The 16,636-nt window shown below is 39.9% G+C and overlaps 1 long non-coding RNA gene across 1 annotated transcript in view; it reads right to left on the minus strand.

The window, feature by feature from the left end:
• LOC309495074 overlaps positions 1-13,799 on the minus strand; it is a 40,643-nt gene extending 26,844 nt beyond the window's left edge. The window contains exons 1-2 of the long non-coding RNA XR_014204542.1: positions 13,297-13,799; positions 11,047-11,113 (exon numbers count right to left, since the gene is read on the minus strand). This is a non-coding gene — a long non-coding RNA (uncharacterized lncRNA). The remainder of the gene's footprint in view (positions 1-11,046; positions 11,114-13,296) is intronic.
• Between the last annotated feature and the right edge of the window lie 2,837 nt (positions 13,800-16,636).

Raw genomic sequence — 16,636 nt, forward strand, 5'->3', positions numbered from 1 at the left:
GATTGCAGAGATAAAGCCTGAATAGTGCTATTAGCATCATGCCTCAACTTTGCTGCTGCGCTATACGAAAACGGTTTGGTCTATCCACACGAAATCCATAACTTTTAGTCGGCACGGTCTGGAGATGATACGATTCGATTTTGGTGAAAATCGGACAAACGGTCTAGGAGGAGTTTGAAAAAGTAGGTTTTGAATGAAAATCAAGATGGCGGACAGGAAGTTTGGCCAAATAAGGTAAACTTGGTATCTATGTTCTCGGCTTGACCCAAGGAATCTATTAAGACCAGTGGCATTTCAGTAGCCAGATTTATTCAAAAGTTATTAGCCTTTTTGGAAATGTTGTTTTAACTTTTGACCACTAGGTGGCGCTGTTTCGAAACTTCTCACGCTCCTTCAGAACATCGTGCTGATGACCCATACCAAGTTTCGTAACAATCCGTTCATGCGTTCTTAAAATACAGGATTTTAGCACAAAATTCAAAATGGCCGACAGTCAAAATGGCCGATATGGTAAAATTTGATATCAGTCGACTCGGCATGTTGCCCTGAATCTAACGATACCAATTTTATGATTTTTGGACAAATTGTTCAGAAGTTATAAGCAAAAATAGCCATTTTTCATATCTCCGGACCAGTAGGTGGCGCTGCGCCGAAACGCAGCATGTAGCCTCAGGTCATGCTTGTGATGACATGTACCAATTTTGGTCTGAATCCGATAAAGCGTTGCGGAGATACAGCCCTACGACTGTTTTCGCAAGCGCTACGTAAAATGTGTTCGAGCGTTATTCGAAAACGGTTTGACGAATCAATTTGAATTCCATAACTTTTTGTCAGCACTGCCTGAAGATGATCTGGTTCAATTTTCGTGCAAATCGGACAAACCGTCTAGGACGAGTTCGAAAAAGTAGCTTTTTCAGCACATTCAAAATGGCGGCCATATTTATAAGCCGGAAAATGACGTCATAGGGTGCAATCGAATCGGCATGAGCTCGGGAATCAGAGGAAAAAAGAATTTTGTTGATTGGCCAAACGGTTCAAAAGTTATTAGCAAAATAAAAGTGAAATTTTGGACAGGTGGTGGCGCTAGAGGGATTGGTTTTAAGACACCAAATTTGGCATGGTGACTTTTTGGACTGTCCTCTATCATTGTGCCAAATTTCATAACTTTCCCGCAAGCGGTTCTATGGGCTGCCATAGACTCCCAGAGCGGAAGAAGAAGAAGAAGAATAATAATAATAAATATAGCTGCAAGCAGCAATTATCGGGGCCAAGCGCAAGCATATGACAGGATGTGCCAACATGGCTGAAGGTGTCAGACCAACTGCAACAATGAGCAATTAAAGACATTTAAAGAGGATTTTAGGCAAAATGCCTGTAAAATCATATAAACAGTGATAAAAAATATGATTTGATTGATTATCACTTTCGACCAATAGGTGGCGCAGTTACGAAACTGATGTAATGTGTTCAGAGTGAAGTGACAATGAAACATACAAAGTTTGGTGTCAATGTGTCAAGGCATTGCAGAGATAAAGCCTGAATAGTCCTTTTGGCATCATGCCTCAACTTTGCTGCTGCGCTATACGAAAACGGTTCCGTCTGTCGACACGAAATCCATAACTTTTAGTTGGCAAAGTCTGGAGATGATACGATTCGATTTTGGTGAAAATCCGACAAACGGTCTTGGAGGAGTTCGAAAAAGTAGGTTTTGACTGAAAATCAAGATGCGGACAGGAAGTTCGGCCAAATAAGGACAACTTGCTATCTATGTTCTCGGCTTGACCCAAGGAATCTATTAAGATCAGTGGCATTTCAAAAGCCATATTTATTCAAAAGTTATTAGCCTTTTTGGAAATTTTGTCATAATATTTGATCACTAGGTGGCGCTGTCTCGAAATATTTTGGGTACCTTCAGGGGATGGTGCTGATGGCACAAATTGAGTTTCATAATATTACACCAATGCATTTGTTTAGTATATCATTTTAATTCACAAAACTGTATTGAAGTCAATGGGAATTTCATGTTTTGTTCTATTATAGCGCCACCAAGAGGCTCAGTCCCACCATTTTTTTTATGTGTCCTCAGAGTGAGCCAATGCATATGTGTGTCAATTTTGGTGAAAATATCTCAATTCACTTCGGAGTTATAGACATTTATATGAAAAAACATGTAAAAAATGACTGACACATGACTTTGATTGGATTTTACTACCCCTTACTATCAATATTTTCGCATTTGGGCATTGGTGTATAGCTATCGACCTATGTTTCCAAACTTCTGACGGTGGTTTCGTCTCGATCGGACAAGCGGTTTCGAAGATATAGCCAAATGTTTTTTAAGCACTAAATCACAACGCTACACAAACTGTAAGGCAAAACCTAGCATGTTTGGTATCGTTGGACTCGGCAACGATTCAGGAGTCTAAAGAGATGACTCTTGTGAAAATAAGTCGACCACACCCAAAGTTATAAGCATTTGGGAAAAAACATTCACCACTAGGTGGCGCTGTTTCGAAACTTCTCAGTCTCCTTCAGGACATCGTGCTGATGACCCATACTGAGTTTCGTAACAATCCGTTCATGCGTTCATAAAATATAGCATTTTAGCACATAATTCAAAATGGCCGACAGCCAAAATGGCTGATCAGGGAAAATTGGATATCAGTCGACTCAGCATGTCACCCTGAATCTAACGAGACGACTTTTATGATTTTTGAACAAACCATTCAGAAGTTATAAGCAAAAACAGCCATTTTTCATATCTCCGGACCAGTAGGTGGCACTACGCTGAAACGCAGCATGTAACCTCAGGTCATGCTTGTGATGATATGTACCAAGTTTGGTCTGAATACGATAAAGCGTTGCGGAGATACAGGCTTGTGTCTGTTTTCGCAAGCGCTACGTAAAATTTGTTTGCGTGGTATTCGAGAACGGTTTGACAAATCAACACCAATTCCATAACTTTTTGTCGGCATGGTATGAAGATGATCTGATTCAATTTTCGTGGAAATTGGAGCAACGGCCTAGGAGGAGTTTGAAAAAGTAGGTTTTTCGGAAAATTCAAAATGGCGGAAAAATGTTATGACGAAAAATGACGTCATAGGGTGCTATCGAATTGTCATGAGCTCAGGAATCAGAGGAAAAAAGAATTTTGTTTCTAGCCCTTGTGGTTCAAAAGTTATTAGCATAAACACGAGTGCAACTTTGGACAGTTGGTGGCGCTAGAGGGATTGGTTTTAAGACACCAAATTTGCTATGGTGACAGATTGGCCTGTCCTCTATCACGGTGCCAAATTTCATAACTTTCCCGCAAGCGGTTCTATGGGCTGCCATAGACACCAAGTCGGAAGAAAAAGAAGAATAATAATAATAAATATAGCTGCAAGCAGCAATTACCGGGGCCAAGCGCAAGTAGATGACAGGATATGCCAACATGGCTGAAGGTGTCAGACCAACTGCAACAATGAGCAATTAAAGACATTTAAAGAGGATTTTAGACGAAATGGCTGAAAAATCATAGAAACAGTCAATAAAAATATGATTTAATGCATTATCACTTTCGACCAATAGGTGGCGCAGTTACAAAACTGATGTGATGTGGTCAGAGTGAAGTGACAATGACACATACAAAGTTTGGTGTCAATATTTCAAGGGATTGCAGAGATAAAGCCTGAATAGTGCTATTAGCATCATGCCTCAACTTTGCTGCTGCGCTATACGAAAACGGTTTGGTCTATCCACACGAAATCCATAACTTTTAGTCGGCACGGTCTGGAGATGATACGATTCGATTTTGGTGAAAATCGGACAAACGGTCTAGGAGGAGTTTGAAAAAGTAGGTTTTGAATGAAAATCAAGATGGCGGACAGGAAGTTTGGCCAAATAAGGTAAACTTGGTATCTATGTTCTCGGCTTGACCCAAGGAATCTATTAAGACCAGTGGCATTTCAGTAGCCAGATTTATTCAAAAGTTATTAGCCTTTTTGGAAATGTTGTTTTAACTTTTGACCACTAGGTGGCGCTGTTTCGAAACTTCTCACGCTCCTTCAGAACATCGTGCTGATGACCCATACCAAGTTTCGTAACAATCCGTTCATGCGTTCTTAAAATACAGCATTTTAGCACAAAATTCAAAATGGCCGACAGTCAAAATGGCCGATATGGTAAAATTTGATATCAGTCGACTCGGCATGTTGCCCTGAATCTAACGAGACCAATTTTATGATTTTTGGACAAATTGTTCAGAAGTTATAAGCAAAAATAGCCATTTTTCATATCTCCGGACCAGTAGGTGGCGCTGCGCCGAAACGCAGCATGTAGCCTCAGGTCATGCTTGTGATGACATGTACCAATTTTGGTCTGAATCCGATAAAGCGTTGCGGAGATACAGCCCTACGACTGTTTTTGCAAGCGCTACGTAAAATGTGTTCGAGCGTTATTCGAAAACGGTTTGACGAATCAATTTGAATTCCATAACTTTTTGTCAGCACTGCCTGAAGATGATCTGGTTCAATTTTCGTGCAAATCAGACAAACCGTCTAGGACGAGTTCGAAAAAGTAGCTTTTTCAGCACATTCAAAATGGCGGCCATATTTATAAGCCGGAAAATGACGTCATAGGGTGCAATCGAATCGTCATGAGCTCAGGAATCAGAGGAAAAAAGAATTTTGTTGATTGGCCAAACGGTTCAAAAGTTATTAGCAAAATAAAAGTGAAATTTTGGACAGGTGGTGGCGCTAGAGGGATTGGTTTTAAGACACCAAATTTGGCATGGTGACTTTTTGGACTGTCCTCTATCATTGTGCCAAATTTCATAACTTTCCCGCAAGCGGTTCTATGGGCTGCCATAGACTCCCAGAGCGGAAGAAGAAGAAGAAGAATAATAATAATAATAAATATAGCTGCAAGCAGCCATTACCGGGGCCAAGCAGAATAAGACGACAAGACATGGCTGAAAGTGTCAGATCAACTGCAACAATGAGCAATTAAAGACATTTAAAGAGGATTTTAGGCGAAATGGCTGAAAAATCATAGAAAGAGTAATTAAAAATATGATTTAATTGATTGTCACTTTTGACCATTAGGTGGCGCTGTCTCAAAATATTTTGGGTACCTTCAGGGGATGGTGCTGATGGCACATTCTGAGTTTCGTAATATTACACCAATGCATTTGTTCAGTATAGCACTTTATTTCACAAAACTGTATTGAAGTCAATGGGAATTTCATGTTTTGTTCTATTATAGCGCCACCAAGAGGCTCAGTCCCACAATTTTTTTTATGTGTCCTCAGAGTGAGCCCATACATATGTGTGTCGATTTTGGTGAAAATATCTCAATTCGCTTCAGAGTTATAGACATTTATATGAAAAAACACGTAAAAAATGACTGACACATGACTTTGATTGGAATTTACTACCCCTAAACATCAATATTTTCGCATTTGGGCATTGGCGCATAGCTATCGACCTATGTTTCCAAACTTCTGACGGTGGTTTCGTCTCGATCGGACAAACGGTTTCGAAGATATAGCCAAATGTTTTTTAAGCGCTAAATCACAACGCTACACAAACCGTGAGGCGAAACCTAGCATGTTTGGTATCGTTGGACTCGGCAAGGATTCAGGAGTCTAATGAGATGAGTTTGGTGAAAATAAGTCAACCACACCCAAAGTTATAAGCATTTGAAAAAAAAAATTCACCACTAGGTGGCGCTGTTTCGAAACTTCTCACGCTCCTTCAGAACATCGTGCTGATGACCCATACCAAGTTTCGTAACAATCCGTTCATGCGTTCTTAAAATACAGCATTTTAGCACAAAATTCAAAATGGCCGACAGTCAAAATGGCCGATATGGTAAAATTTTATATCAGTCGACTCGGCATGTTGCCCTGAATCTAACGAGACCAATTTTATGATTTTTGGACAAATTTTTCAGAAGTTATAAGCAAAAATAGCCCTTTTTCATATCTCCGGACCAGTAGGTGGCGCTGCGCCGAAACGCAGCATGTAGCCTCAGGTCATGCTTGTGATGACCTGTACCAATTTTGGTCTGAATCCGATAAAGCGTTGCGGAGATACAGCCCTACGACTGTTTTCGCAAGCGCTACGTAAAATGTGTTCGAGCGTTATTCGAAAACGGTTTGACGAATCAATTTGAATTCCATAACTTTTGGTCAGCACTGCCTGAAGATGATCTGGTTCAATTTTCGTGCAAATCGGACAAACCGTCTAGGACGAGTTCGAAAAAGTAGCTTTTTCAGCACATTCAAAATGGCGACCATATTTATAAGCCGGAAAATGACGTCATAGGGTGCAATCGAATCGGCATGAGCTCAGGAATCAGAGGAAAAAAGAATTTTGTTGATTGGCCTTACGCTTCAAAAGTTATTAGCATAATAAAAGTGAAACTTTGGACAGGTGGTGGCGCTAGAGGGAGTGACTTAGAAACACCAAAATTGGTGTATTTAATGTTGGGACTGTCCTCTATCAGAATGTCAAACCAAAACAACTTTCCCGCAATCGGTTCTATGGGCTGCCATAGACTCCCATGGCGGAAGAAGAATAATAATAATAATAAGAACGGGAACAGATACAATAGGTGCCTCCGCACCTTCGGTGCTTGGCCCCTAATAATAAGAACCGGAACAAAAACAATAGGTGCCTCCGCACCTTCGGTGCTTGGCCCCTAATAATAAGAACCGGAACAAAAACAATAGGTGCCTCCGCACCTTCGGTGCTTGGCCCCTAAATATAGCTGCAAGCAGCAATTATCGGGGCCAAGCGCAAGCATATGACAGGATGTGCCAACATGGCTGAAGGTGTCAGACCAACTGCAACAATGAGCAATTAAAGACATTTAAAGAGGATTTTAGGCAAAATGCCTGTAAAATCATATAAACAGTGATAAAAAATATGATTTGATTGATTATCACTTTCGACCAATAGGTGGCGCAGTTACGAAACTGATGTAATGTGTTCAGAGTGAAGTGACAATGAAACATACAAAGTTTGGTGTCAATATGTCAAGGCATTGCAGAGATAAAGCCTGAATAGTCCTTTTGGCATCATGCCTCAACTTTGCTGCTGCGCTATACGAAAACGGTTTTGTCTGTCGACACGAAATCCATAACTTTTAGTTGGCAAAGTCTGGAGATGATACGATTCGATTTTGGTGAAAATCGGACAAACGGTCTTGGAGGAGTTCGAAAAAGTAGGTTTTGACTGAAAATCAAGATGCGGACAGGAAGTTCGGCCAAATAAGGACAACTTGCTATCTATGTTCTCGGCTTGACCCAAGGAATCTATTAAGATCAGTGGCATTTCAAAAGCCATATTATTCAAAAGTTATTAGCCTTTTTGGAAATTTTGTCATAACATTTGATCACTAGGTGGCGCTGTCTCGAAATATTTTGGGTACCTTCAGGGGATGGTGCTGATGGCACAAATTGAGTTTCATAATATTACACCAATGCATTTGTTTAGTATATCATTTTAATTCACAAAACTGTATTGAAGTCAATGGGAATTTCATGTTTTGTTCTATTATAGCGCCACCAAGAGGCTCAGTCCCACCATTTTCTTTATGTGTCCTCAGAGTGAGCCCATGCATATGTGTGTCAATTTTGGTGAAAATATCTCAATTCACTTCGGAGTTATAGACATTTATTTGAAAAAACATGTAAAAAATGACTGACACATGACTTTGATTGGATTTAACTACCCCTTACTATCAATATTTTCGCATTTGGGCATTGGCGTATAGCTATCGACCTATGTTTCCAAACTTCTGACGGTGGTTTCGTCTCGATCGGACAAGCGGTTTCGAAGATATAGCCAAATGTTTTTTAAGCACTAAATCACAACGCTACACAAACTGTAAGGCGAAACCTAGCATGTTTGGTATCGTTGGACTCGGCAACGATTCAGGAGTCTAAAGAGATGACTCTTGTGAAAATAAGTCGACCACACCCAAAGTTATAAGCATTTGGGAAAAAACATTCACCACTAGGTGGCGCTGTTTCGAAACTTCTCAGTCTCCTTCAGGACATCGTGCTGATGACCCATACTGAGTTTCGTAACAATCCGTTCATGCGTTCATAAAATATAGCATTTTAGCACATAATTCAAAATGGCCGACAGCCAAAATGGCTGATCAGGGAAAATTGGATATCAGTCGACTCAGCATGTCACCCTGAATCTAACGAGACCACTTTTATGATTTTTGAACAAACCATTCAGAAGTTATAAGCAAAAACAGCCATTTTTCATATCTCCGGACCAGTAGGTGGCACTACGCCGAAACGCAGCATGTAGCCTCAGGTCATGCTTGTGATGATATGTACCAAGTTTGGTCTGAATTTGATAAAGTGTTGAGGAGATACAGGCTTGTGTCTGTTTTCGCAAGCGCTACGTAAAATTTGTTTGCGTGGTATTCGAGAACGGTTTGACAAATCAATACCAATTCCATAACTTTTTGTCGGCATGGTCTGAAGATGATCTGATTCAATTTTCGTGGAAATTGGAGCAACGGCCTAGGAGGAGTTCGAAAAAGTAGGTTTTTAGGAAAATTCAAAATGGCGGAAAAATATTATGACGGAAAATGACGTCATAGGGTGCTATCGAATTGTCATGCGCTCAGGAATCAGAGGAAAAAATAATTTTGTTTCTAGCCCTTGTGGTTCAAAAGTTATTAGCATAAACATGAGTGCAACTTTGGACAGTTGGTGGCGCTAGAGGGATTGGTTTTAAGACACCAAATTTGCTATGGTGACAGATTGGCCTGTCCTCTATCAGTGTGCCAAATTTCATAACTTTCCCGCAAGCGGTTCTATGGGCTGCCATAGACACCAAGTCGGAAGAAAAAGAATAATAATAATAAATATAGCTGCAAGCAGCAATTATCGGGGCCAAGCGCAAGCAGATGACAGGATATGCCAACATGGCTGAAGGTGTCAGACCAACTGCAACAATGAGCAATTAAAGACATTTAGAGAGGATTTTAGGCGAAATGGCTGATAAATCATATAAAAAGTAATTCAGAATATGATTTAATGGATTATCACTTTCGACCAATAGGTGGAGCAGTTACAAAACTGATGCGATGTGGTCAGAGTGAAGTGACAATGACACATACAAAGTTTGGTGTCAATATGTCAAGGCATTGCAGAGATAAAGCCTGAATATTGCTTTTGGCATCATGCCTCAACTTTGCTGCTGCGCTATACGAAAACGGTTTCGTCTATCGACACGAAATCCATAACTTTTAGTCGGCACAGTCTGGAGATGATACGATTCGATTTTGGTGAAAATCGGACAAACGGTGTAGGAGGAGTTCGAAAATGTATGTTTTGAATGAAAATCAAGATGGCGGACAGGAAATTAGGCCAAATAAGGAAAACTTGGTTTCTATGTTCTCGGCTTGACCCAAGGAATCTATTAATACCAGTGGCATTTCAATAGGCAGATTTATTCAAAAGTTATTAGCATTTTTAGAAGTTTTGTTATAACTTTTGACCACTAGGTGGCGCTGTCTTGAAATATGTTGGGTACTTTCAGGAAATGGTGCTGAAGGCACTTTCTGAGTTTCATTAAATAACACCAATGCATTTGTTTAGTATAGCATTTTATTTCACAAAACTGTATTGAAGTCAATGGGAATTTCATGTTTTGTTCTATTATAGCGCCACCAAGAGGCTCAGTCACACCATTTTTTTTATGTGTCCTCAGAGTGAGCCCATACATATGTGTGTCAATTTTGGTGAAAATATCTCAATTCGCTCCGGAGTTATAGACATTTATATGAAAAAACACGTAAAAAATGACTGACACATGACTTTGATTGGATTTTACTACCCCTTACTATCAATATTTTCGCATTTGGGCATTGGCGTATAGCTATCGACCTATGTTTCCAAACTTCTGACGGTGGTTTCGTCTCGATCGGACTAGCGGTTTCGAAGATATAGCCAAATGTTTTTTAAGCGCTAAATCACAACGCTACACAAACCGTAAGGCGAAACCTAGCATGTTTGGTATCGTAGGACTCGGAAAGGATTCAGGAGTCTAATTAGATGAGTTTCGTGAAAATATGTCGACCACAACCAAAGTTATAAGCATTTGGAAAAAAAATGTCACCACTAGGTGGCGCTGTTTCGAAACTTCTCACGCTTCTTCAGGACATCGTGATGATGACCAATACCAAGTTTCGTAACAATTCGTTCATGCGTTCATAAAATACAGCATTTTAACACAAAATTCAAAATGGCTGACAGTCAAAATGGCCGATATGGTCAAATTGGATATCAGTCGAATCGGCATGTTGCCCTGAATCTAACGAGACCAATTTTATGATTTTTGGACAAACTGTTCAAAAGCTATAAGCAAAAACAGCCATTTTCCATATCTCCGGACCAGTAGGTGGCGCTGCGCCGAAACACAGCATGTAGCCTCAGTTCATGCTTGTGATGACATGTACCAATTTTGGTCTGAATCCGATAAAGCGTTGCGGAGATACAGCCCTACGACTGTTTTCGCAAGCGCTACGTAAAATTTGTTCGAGCGTTATTCGAAAACGGTTTGACGAATCAATTTGAATTCCATAACTTTTTGTCAGCACTACCTGAAGATGATCTGGTTCAATTTTCGTGCAAATCGGACAAACCGTCTAGGACGAGTTCGAAAAAGTAGCTTTTTCAGGTCATTCAAAATGGCGGCCATATTTATATGCCGGAAAATGACATCATAGGGTGCACTCGAATCGACAAGAGCTCAGGAATCAGAGAAAAAAAGAATTTTGTTGATTGGCCTTACTGTTCAAAAGTTATTAGCAAAATAAAAGTGAAATTTTGGACAGGTGGTGGCGCTAGAGGGAATGACTTAGAAACACCAAAATTGGTGTATTTAATGTTGGGACTGTCCTCTATCAGAATGTCAAATCAAAACAACTTTCCCGCAATCGGTTCTATGGGCTGCCATAGACGCCCAGTCGGAAGAAACGGAAGAATAATAATAATAAGAACGGGAACAGATACAATAGGTGCCTCCGCACCTTCGGTGCTTGGCCCCTAATAATAATAATAATAAGAACGCGAACGAAAACAATAGGTGCCTAGCACCTTCGGTGCTTGGCCCCTAATAAAGCTGCAAGCAGCATTTAGCGGGGCCAAGCACAATCAGATGACAAGACATGCCAACATTGCTGAAAGTGTCAGACCAACTGCAACAATGAACAATTAAAGACATTAAAGAGGATTTTAGGCAAAATGCCTGAAAATTCATAGAAACAGTAAATAAAAATTTGATGTAATGCATTATCACTTTCTACCAATAGGTGGCGCAGTTACAAAACTGATGTGATGTGGTCAGAGTGATGTGACAATGACACATACAAAGTTTGGTGTCAATATGTCAAGGCATTGCAGAGATAAAGCCTGAATAGTGCTTTTAGCATCATGCCTCAACTTTGCTGCTGCGCTATACGAAAACGGTTTCGTCAATCGAGACGAAATCGATAACTTTTAGTCGGCACGGTCTGGAGATGATACGATTCGATTTTGGTGAAAATCGGACAAACGGTGTAGGAGGAGTTCGAAAATGTATGTTTTGAATGAAAATCAAGATGGCGGACAGAAAGTTAGGCCAAATAAGGAAAACTTGGTTTCTATGTTCTCGGCTTGACCCAAGGAATTTATTAATACCAGTGGCATTTCAATGGGCAGATTTATTCAAAAGTTATTAGCATTTTTAGAAGTTTTGTTATAACTTTTGACCAAAAGGTGGCGCTGTCTTGAAATATGTTGGGTACTTTCAGGAAATGGTGCTGAAGGCACTTTCTGAGTTTCATTAAATAACACCAATGCATTTGTTTTGTATAGCATTTTATTTCACAAAACTGTATTGAAGTCAATGGGAATTTCATGTTTTGTTCTATTATAGCGCCACCAAGAGGCTCAGTCACACCATTTTTTTTACGTGTCCTCAGAGTGAGCCCATACATATCTGTGTCAATTTTGGTGAAAATATCTCAATTCGCTTCGGAGTTATAGACATTTATATGAAAAAACACGTAAAAAATGACTGACACATGACTTTGATTGAATTTTACTACCCCTTACTATCAATATTTTCGCATTTGGGCATTGGTGTATAGCTATCGACCTATGTTTCCAAACTTCTGACGGTGGTTTCGTCTCGATCGGACAAATGGTTTCGAAGATATAGCCTAATGTTTTTTAAGCGCTAAATCACAACGCTACACAAACCGTAAGGCGAAACCTAGAATGTTTGGTATCGTTGGACTCGGCAACGATTCAGGAGTCTAATGAGATGAGTTTCGTGAAAATAAGTCGATCACTCCCAAAGTTATAAGCATTTGAAAAAAAAAATTCACCACTAGGTGGCGCTGTTTCGAAACTTCTCACACTCCTTCAGGACATAGTGTTGATGACCCATACCAAGTTTCGTAACAATCCGTTCATGCGTTGTTAAAATACAGCATTTTAGCACAAAATTCAAAATGGCCGACAGTCAAAATGGCCGATATGGCAAAATTGGATATCAGTCGACTCGGCATGTCGCCCTGAATCTATCAAGACCAATTTTATGATTTTTGGACAAACTGTTCAGAAGTTATAAGCAAAAATAGCCATTTTTCATATCTCTGGACCAGTAGGTGGCGCTGCGCCGAAACGCAGCATGTAGCCTCAGGTCATGCTTGTGATGACATGTACCAAGTTTGGTCTGAATACGATAAAGCGTTGCGAAGATACAGCCTTACGACTGTTTTCGCAAGCGCTACGTAAAATTTGTTCGAGCGTTTATTGAAAACGGTTTGACAAATCAACTAGATTTTAATAACTTTTGGTCAGCACTGCCTGAAGATGATCTGGTTCAATTTTCGTGCAAATCGGACAAACTGTCTAGGACGAGTTCGAAAAAGTAGGTTTTGAGAATAATTCAAAATGGCGGCCATGTTTTTATGACGGAAAATGACGTCATAGGATGCAATCGAATCGTCATGAGCTCAGGAATCAGAGGAAAAAAGAATTTTGTTGATTGGCCTTACGGTTCAAAAGTTATTAGCAAAACAAAAGTGAAATTTTGGACAGGTGGTGGCGCTAGAGGGAATGACTTAGAAACACCAAAATTGGTGTATTTAATGTTGGGAATGTCCTCTATCAGAATGTCAAACCAAAACAACTTTCCCGCAATCGGTTCTATGGGCTGCCATAGACTCCAAGAGCGGAAGAAGAAGAAGAATAATAATAAGAACGGGAACAATTACAATAGGTGCCCGCACCTTCGGTGCTTGGCCCCTAATAATAATAATAAGAACGCGAACGAAAACAATAGGTGCCTAGCACCTTCGGTGCTTGGCCCCTAATAATAGGAACGGGAACAGATACAATAGGTGCCTACGCACCTTCGGTGCTTGGCCCCTAATAATAGGAACGGGAACAGATACAATAGGTGCCTACGCACCTTCGGTGCTTGGCCCCTAATAATAGGAACGGGAACAGATACAATAGGTGCCTACGCACCTTCGGTGCTTGGCCCCTAATAATAGGAACGGGAACAGATACAATAGGTGCCTACGCACCTTCGGTGCTTGGCCCCTAATAATAATAATAGGAACGGGAACAGATACAATAGGTGCCTACGCACCTTCGGTGCTTGGCCCCTAATAATAGGAACGGGAACAGATACAATAGGTGCCTACGCACCTTCGGTGCTTGGCCCCTAATAATAATAATAATAATAAGAACGGGAACAGATACAATAGGTGCCCGCACCTTCGGTGCTTGGCCCCTAATAATAATAATAATAAGAACGGGAACAGATACAATAGGTGCCTCCGCACCTTCGGTGCTTGGCCCCTAATAAGAACGCGAACGAAAACAATAGGTGCCTAGCACCTTCGGTGCTTGGCCCCTAATTATTTTTGGTACGCTAACAGATACAATAGGTGCCTACGCACATTCTGTGCTTGGCCCCTAATAATAGGAACGGGAACAGATACAATAGGTGCCTACGCACCTTCGGTGCTTGGCCCCTAATAATAGGAACGGGAACAGATACAATAGGTGCCTACGCACCTTCGGTGCTTGGCCCCTAATAATAAGAACGCGAACGAAAACAATAGGTGCCTAGCACCTTCGGTGCTTGGCCCCTAATAAGAACGCGAACGAAAACAATAGGTGCCACAGCACCTTCGGTGCTTGGCCCCAAATAATAAGAAGAAGAAGAACGCGAACGAAAACAATAGGTGCCTAGCACCTTCGGTGCTTGGCCCCTAATAATAATAAAAATCAGTACAATTACAATAGGGTTTCAGCACTTCGTGCTTGAACCCCTAATAAAAATCAGTACAATTACAATAGGGTTTCAGCACTTCGTGCTTGAACCCCTAAAAATCCTTACAATAACAATAGGTGTTCAGCACTTCGTGCTTGAACCCCTAATAAAAATCAGTACAATTACAATAGGGTTTCAGCACTTCGTGCTTGAACCCCTAATAACCTATAGCAGCCTATAAATCTTCCAATAGATTTCAGTAACAATGCTAGAGAAAAATATATTGATTATCTTATGTTACTTCAAATGTTTCCATTGTTATGATGATATGAAATGAGATAATAGTAAAAACATAAAGCCTAATGTTTGGTGCATTTTTCCTTTCAAACGCGATCGCGCTCCAAAATATGTTATAGAAAATAATTATAGACTAAATAGTATAATATTCACCATATATCTAGCAACAGTTCAACTGCAATGTGAAGTTTATGCAACAATACCATAAACTAATAAGTAAGAATTTCTTACCTTACATCTTTCTTGTCTTCAAATCGCATTCTTCTTCTGAGGTAAATCCAATGTAAGCTCAGACGTGTCTTCCAAACTCGATGAAAAGCAGAGACTTGTGAAGTTTTTTGGTGTTTTGTGTTTGAGGTAACAGGGCGTTCGCGTTCCATGTGGACGATTTGCATGTGAATCACTTTTGCGCGAGTGGGCGTGGTCGAATTAAAAGTAATTAGCAAGCGTTTGAGATACTGGACATCCTGTTGGTTTTATACAAATTACTTAAACAGAGAACATTTGTTTTCAGTTTGAATCCGATCATTTAAAAGTACACACTTAAATGTGTATAAAGGTATATGGCTCATAAATGTGTGACAAGTATTCGCTGAGTTTTGTTTCAGTTTATAGACGTGCTCAAGAAAAAAAAGTTTACCGCGATGGAGAGGCAGAACGCACACCCTGTTTATTTTCTTTATTTTACAAAAGTACAATGTTTTGATTTGATTGTAAGTGGACACATACAAAAGTAGAAATATCACAGATTCTTTTTTTATATTTCTTTTTTCTGTATGACCATAAATGACGGAGTAATTTAAGTTTATTGTGCTACAATGTGAAGAAAATCCAGCAAAACGCGGGGGCGCGTTTGCCGACCTCAGAGGGTTAAGGACTGATAATTTGATGTATTCCAATTAGTAAAATTTAGAATTTTATTTTTCAAAATTGCAGCAACCCAATTTGGCCCTTAATCTGAGAAATGCCCAATTAAGTGTTTTGGCACACCGCGCCGAGTGGCGATTCGCATTTATGCAAAGCTGATTCTGAGGCTGTAACTCTGCAACACTTAAGCCCAAAGTATACTTCGGCAGTCCGTGTTCCGTGATGGTCCACGGCGTGTGACGTAATTTTCATCATTAGGAGGGTCTGTGGATGTCCGTTCGCACACTGTTGCGTGCAGCCCAAAGTTTGTGTCAGCACGGGCAGTGCGTCTACAATTGCGCATGTGTGAGTGACTTGAGTGCTTGAAAACAAAGTCCACTAGACCGTGTCCACTTTTTCCGTGCTCACGGCCAAAGGAGTATACTTTGAAAGGCTTGCACGCTCAACTGTGCACGAAATGGAGAAGAACGCGGAAAATGAAGTATACTCGGGCCTTTAGGCATATTGACACCAAACTTTGTATGTGTCAGTCACCTCACAGTTTTTTCATTATTATTCAATTAAAATCTGGACACAGAGAAAACATTTTGTGACTCATACTAGCTACATATAATAGCTTGATCAGTCACATCAAAGTAATCAGAATAAATATTGACTCAGTGTGACAAGGAAAATATTTTATAATATATACATTTGACTGTTTATATACCATGAACAGAGATGTGGTCTGTGGTCACTAATCAATCAGTGATTGACAAACTAAGATTCAAGTAACTTTATTTGCATGATGAAAAGTCTTTATATTGCCAAAGCATTGACCACCCAGCTAGAAATTTTTTGTTCTAAAAATGTTCTAAGAACATTAGCATGTATTGTTCTATAAATGTTTTCAGCGGCTAGTTTTAGTTTTGTTCTCAGAATGTTCTTTTAAAAGTTTGGAGAACATTCTTTAAAAACATTATTAAAATGTTTAGTAGTAACATTCTTTTAACATTATTCTCTAACGTTCTTAGAAAGTTTTCAGCGGCTAGTTTTAGTTTTGTTCCCAGAATGTTCTTTTAAAAGTTTGGAGAACATTCTTTAAAAACATTATTAAAATGTTTAGTAGTAACATTCTTTTAACATTATTCTCTAACGTTCTTAGAAAGTTTTCAGCGGCTAGTTTTAGTTTTGTTCCCAGA

Source organism: Leuciscus leuciscus (assembly GCF_965113295.1).
Source record: "Leuciscus leuciscus genome assembly, chromosome: 3".
Classification (NCBI taxonomy): Eukaryota; Metazoa; Chordata; class Actinopteri; order Cypriniformes; family Leuciscidae; genus Leuciscus; species Leuciscus leuciscus.